We start from the raw sequence: 6,000 nt of genomic DNA on the forward strand, positions 1-6,000 counted from the left end.
ACATCCAATAAAAACACTTTGGGTAGAAAGTGGACTCTCACCAGATGTACAAAATATACAAGCATGTAATGATCCAGGCGTCCCCAGGAACCAGCATGCAAGCAGATGAGTGATCCACGTATCCTCCCGTCTCCTCCACCAACGCGTTTCGATAACACTGGGTTATCTTTTTCAAGGTATTGCTGGTTCCTGGGGACGCCTGGATCATTACATGCTTGTATATTTTGTACATCTGGTGAGAGTCCACTATCTACCCAAAGTGTTTTTATTGGATGTTTTTTAATAAATGGTGTTACACTATTTGGAGTTTCTTTCCAATTTTATATTGTGAACACTCTGTTTGGGGAAGATTGCCGGCTTTGAGGAAGGTTGGAAAAAGGATTGGGACATACCATTCTGTTGGCCCACCCCCTGAGCAAAGCGATATACGTCTACTATTAAGTAGACCACAAGTTAGGGTACGAGTCCAATATATCTATGGTTATATGTTAATACATGTTACATTTTACACTATGATGGTGTTTTTTCTGTTGTTTTAAGCAACCCCTGGACCAATGAAATCTGCATAGATCACGGTCTATATATAATATCAAAGCGCCTTGACCTGTATGGTAAATCTTCTATTACCATTTCGGCAGTTTGCAAGTCAAATATGTGCCACCTGGGTGGTGGCACCAGTCTCTCACCGTAAGTTACACCCCTACTTTTTTACGTGAACATTTTTTTAATGCAGAATTTCAAAGTTTAGAGAGTAGTCCTCCCTATGTTTCATGTTTTACATGCACTACTAGTACAATAGTTAATAAAATGGTAAATACACAACTCCTTAGAAGTACATTGACAACATATAACGAAAACACGTCTAAAGGGATTCGGTATTTTAATCGCTTCCTGTCTAAAGTGTGCATTGTTTCATGTATTTTTTTATCCATTTTCCAGGTCATATACATGAAGGGGCCCTAAAGGCCACTCTTGCATTACTGTATATAAGATTTGTACTTCATAGCCTCTGCCACACATTAAATCCACATAATTACCATGCATTTACAGTACAGTCAAAGTTAACAGGCAGTGTGCACTTTGCAAACATACTCTAGACGAGACATGTACTGGAACCAAAATGTGCCTGTTACCAATTTACAGATGGATTAGAAGGGCCGGACCCAGAGAGTTTAACACAATGAACTGGAGGAATGTGGAAAATATCTTTATAAAGTTCATCAAAGGTGCAGAGGCCTGGAGAGAAGAGAAAGAGGTAACAGCAATCATTATTTATCATCAGCCTCATAACCAGTAATAGAGCCATTCTAATCTTCCGCTTGCCCCACAGAAACGTGCCTGGATCACTGTGAAACATGATGTGACTGAGGAGAACATACCCTGACAGGCTTATCTATACACATTGCTTAGGTATCATAAAGGGAATGACGTCAAAGCTAAAACAGCTGTCACAATGCTGATGATCTCCAGGTTTTATGGTGATAAGTTTATACCAATTACTGTGACATGAGAACTAAGAGAACATATTCAGAGGTGGGAGCTCCAGAAACCTTCTGCAAATGTATTCTAGAACACATAATACAACTGCTGCAGGAACATGTAGCGACCGCAAAGGACATAAATTAAAGGAAGTCACAATTATCATTAAGATATATATACTGTACGTACGTCATATGAGTTATATAGCCAATACATCACATGATAATGTGTATAACTGGAACCGCTGCTATTGATATGCACCTGTCACCTGTCCACAGAATTGGAGTAGATTCAGCAATCAATACATTGCAGCCTATGACTTGTCAGTTAAATTGGTAGAAGATGAGGGACTTAATCAAAGTGTTCCTCAGTATATTCGTATCATTTTGCATTGGGCCATTGAATTTTGCATGTTTCAGTATTATAATTTGGACGTCAACATGTCGACATTTCAACAATATCCACATCATAACGGTCCACATTGTGCTACTAGACATAGTGACATTAATATATATTGTGCCAGTATACTGTATTCAGATATAAGTTGTAACAGCATTGTTAACATCAATGGAATACGTGTGTAAGGCACAAAAACATAATTGCTGCATAGCCCTATCCCCAGGCACACTGTGACTGCTTGGATCATTGGCTGCACTAAGGGGAGCTCACACCTATGACACTATTGCAGCTTTTTTTACTAAATGCATTCTACACCTGACATGTGGGGCGTTCAAGTCTGCATCAGGCAACAGATCCCTACTTCATTATCATGTGCTTGATAGTCCTTGTGTTTTACACTGATGCTGTGTGCCGTGTTTGTGTTATACTGTTCTAGACAGGTCATTACAATTATATACTGTAACAATGATGTTATTTGATATGAAATACCTGTGCTCCTATACAGTAATACTGAATATTGATTTAGTTGGGAATGTGGGTGGAAGGATTAGGGGCATTTTTGTAGTAGGCTATACAGAAAGAATTCATACATAACTAGTGACCAGCCCGGCAAAATGATGTAACAACATAACAGTAATGTCAGCGTCAGCAACTGTGCGTGCCCAAACGGAGCAACATTTGAATCACTTAGTCGGGCACCATCTAGTGGTATGCAAAGCACTTGAATTCCCCCACTAAAGTTGAGGAGCAGCGGTAGTCTTTTATTATATAGGATGTGATAAATAATATAAAATAATAAAATATAAAATAATTTTGCTCAAGACAAATGATACACTAGCTTCCAATAAAAGTAGCTGCAGTTTTTAAGTGTTCTGAATGATGGCCAGATAGGGATTCTGTGACTAAAAAAATAAGACGTGCCTAATAGTGGAATATTTTCAAATAAGTTTGGTTTAAAAAAATAAGTCTCAAGTGTTTGCATGCCAAATAAATAAATAAATAAATAAATAAAGCTTATCTGTTAACACATAAGGGTCAATGTAATTTGGTGGGAGTTGTTTCATGAAATTTGCAGACTTTCGCACAAATGAGACTCCCGAGAATTCTCCAATACAATGAAAAATGCCTATTCACAGAACTCACAGTGGGGGGTTGCGAATTGTCTGGCGTAGGCAATTTGAGAGAAGTGGGCTGACCTTTCTGGACCCGCCAAAAATAACAATTTCATTTGCAGAATCATACAGAAGGTTGTTAGTGATCTTAAGGAAAGTACTGGATGTTTCTAAATGGTGTTAAATGGCTGATTTGTGCTGATAAATTTGAACTTTTTCATTTACTTTCATACGAAAAATCAGAAAATTATGCTTGACTGTGTATATGTTTGACTTTCAGCAAGGCCAAATGCGCGGTGTCTCATTTATTTCAAACAAGAACATATTTATTTTACCCGGACAAATTCCAAAATGTGCGTTATAGTATTCCATAGTACAGTATAACAGGATGGGTTAAAATTAGATATTCAAATATTCTACACAAAATTATACAACTATCTCTACTGTTCCTTACAGATCAGGAGCAGCTAAGTTATTAAAAAAGTTGGAGACCAAGGGAAAATGTTCTCTGGGGTAAAAGGAGGTGAGGGTAAGCTGTTGACATGCAATTAAATGATTACACTACAAGTTGTCTCTTAACTTAGTTTGTGTACACATGGTGAGATCCTTGCTATGCCCGATTTTCATTTGCAATTTCCCTTGAACTCCCTTGAGCCCAGATAGCACAGATTTTGACTAACGTTTCTTGAGATATGGACTATGTGTGCTTACCATTTTGGTTATGTGAGATTTTGGCTTATGTGAGATGTCATTGACATGTGAGATGAACTAGATAGTACACCGATCTAGCAAGGATTGACTTGCCTGCACAGCCTATCTTTTCTTGCGATGCCGACCTGGTGGGACCGCGCATCGGGATCGAATCGGGATCGCAAGGTGACTTTCACCTTGCGATCTGCACTAATTTTTCTTGCGATTTTGACTATATAGTCAAAATCGAAAGAAAATATCTCACCGTGTGTACACACCCTTAGTGTTATTGTGCATGACTCATGAGCCACAATAACATCACATGTCTTAGTCACCAGAATTATAGGTCAGGCTGATTAGACTGCAGGTGCATGTTGTTGACTTGGCTATATAAAAGGTCCTAAATATGCCCAAGCCTGTCACTGTGTTACTGGAGCATCACAATGTTGTACGGCTGTACAGTACTTAGACAAAGAGAGTTTCATACTTTATCACAGTACTTAGACAAAGAGAGTTTGCTAACTTATATTGGCTGCTGTTGATCTTCTATTACTAATATCATGTTAGTTTGGAGTCAACGTGTAGACTAGCGTCCTTTCTCACATCCACTACACAAATGCCAATGTGTAGGTATCTGCCAATATGAGCCAGTAATGATTGAATTATCCCCAAGGCCACACTGCTTCCTCCTTAGGTGCTCCCACAGTTCTCAAAACAGCGAGTACCACATGCTCTTTTATGAGAAAAGAGCAGAGTCCCCTGAACACTAGAGCAGCAGCATCGGGTTCCTACCTAAATTTATCTATGGGGTCTGGCAACACAATTTTCAACCCCTGGACAAGAGCAACAGAAGTTCCATAAGGAGCTAAAATGCGGCAGATCTCTCAAGCGAGAAACAATATGTGGAAAATCATTTTGCTAAAATGAATAATTTCTTACAGATATAAACTAAGTCATTGGTTCCTACTTTAATGATATATAAGAAGAATTTAAGTCGCACAGGACACTAAAAAAGATATTTACAGAAATTGCTTTGGAACCAATTGGGGTACCATTTGAGTTGTGGCCTCAGGCATCAGATTGATTCGCCACACCCTTCGTTATAGCAGTAATACCTTCAAACTATTCAGCAGAGAACATTATGGCAACACATGCTCCCTATGCAACAACAAAAAAGGCTGCATACATAAAATATGAAATTTCACATTTTTCCCATCCTGTTTAATTATTAAAATGTCTCCATCTATGGCTGAGGATTAGAAAATTGCTTCATAGATGTATTTTATTTTGTAATATATAATTAAGGCCATATGTAAAGCTTTTGTACTACGATTTAATGATTTTGTTGTGTGAGCACATTTCACTTATCATTTTGTACTTCCCCATATTTTTATGTATGAGGTTTTGTTTAATGTTTAGGTATTTCCTTCACCACAACCCACTTGATTTATTGATCTCATTACAAGCTGGCCTGCTGTTTTCCTATGTTGTTTAAAAACATAAATTAGCCGCTTTAATTAAACTACTATAACTGAAAGGGGAATTTTTTCTTTTTTTTCAAGAAGTTTTTATGCTGTATATTTCTCACAGCTAATTAAATTGAAATCACTCTCATTACTTGTCTGTATACATGGATGGCTTAATTAAGTTTAAGCTGAGGTACTTTGTGCATGCAACTGTCAGTGGAAACATAAGGGCACATGTAGAGTCTGACGCAAATGTCTTAAGGACCCTACGCACTGGCAGATTTGCCGCCGAGGTGCCCGACGGACGATGCGGCCGAAGGAAGACCCAGCAGCGCGCGTGGAGGGGGGGTTGTTGACGGGTCGTCCGTCATGCTAATATGGACAAGATTGTCCATATTGGCATGCATGTATTATAAACGACCCGGCACTAACGATGAACGAGCGCGGGGCCGCACATCGTTCATCGTTGGTATATACACACTGAAAGATATGAATGATATCTCATTCATTAGTGAACGAGATCGTTCATATCTTTCAGTGTAATCGCATAGTGTTACACTTTGTTAGTCATGTCAGGTGATGCACATTTTGCACCTGACAATTAGAAGCAATCTCTGTCCATTACATGGTGAACAGTAGTATGTGAATGTAATCGTGGTACAAGAATGAAAGATTCCAGCCTCCTCCTCTATTACGGGTGTACTGTTCTTGCACTGATTATAATTGTAATCTGATGGTCAAGTTGTATTATATGTCCAGAGCACATTAGAATGATATATGTCAGCAAGCCTTGCAGCCTATGCGGCCACTATAAAACTCGGCATTGAGATGGGCAGTGATGTGATCATCAACTA

At 38.7% G+C, this 6,000-nt stretch overlaps 1 long non-coding RNA gene across 2 annotated transcripts in view; it reads left to right on the top strand.

The window, feature by feature from the left end:
* LOC134910379 (uncharacterized) overlaps positions 1-5,214 on the top strand; it is a 252,440-nt gene extending 247,226 nt beyond the window's left edge. For both annotated transcript variants that reach the window (XR_010176180.1, XR_010176179.1), the window contains 2 exons: positions 1,144-1,255; positions 1,331-5,214. This is a non-coding gene — a long non-coding RNA (uncharacterized LOC134910379). The remainder of the gene's footprint in view (positions 1-1,143; positions 1,256-1,330) is intronic.
* Positions 5,215-6,000: the final 786 nt, after the last annotated feature.

This window comes from Pseudophryne corroboree, chromosome 4 (genome assembly GCF_028390025.1).
Source record: "Pseudophryne corroboree isolate aPseCor3 chromosome 4, aPseCor3.hap2, whole genome shotgun sequence".
Taxonomy (NCBI): domain Eukaryota; kingdom Metazoa; phylum Chordata; class Amphibia; order Anura; family Myobatrachidae; genus Pseudophryne; species Pseudophryne corroboree.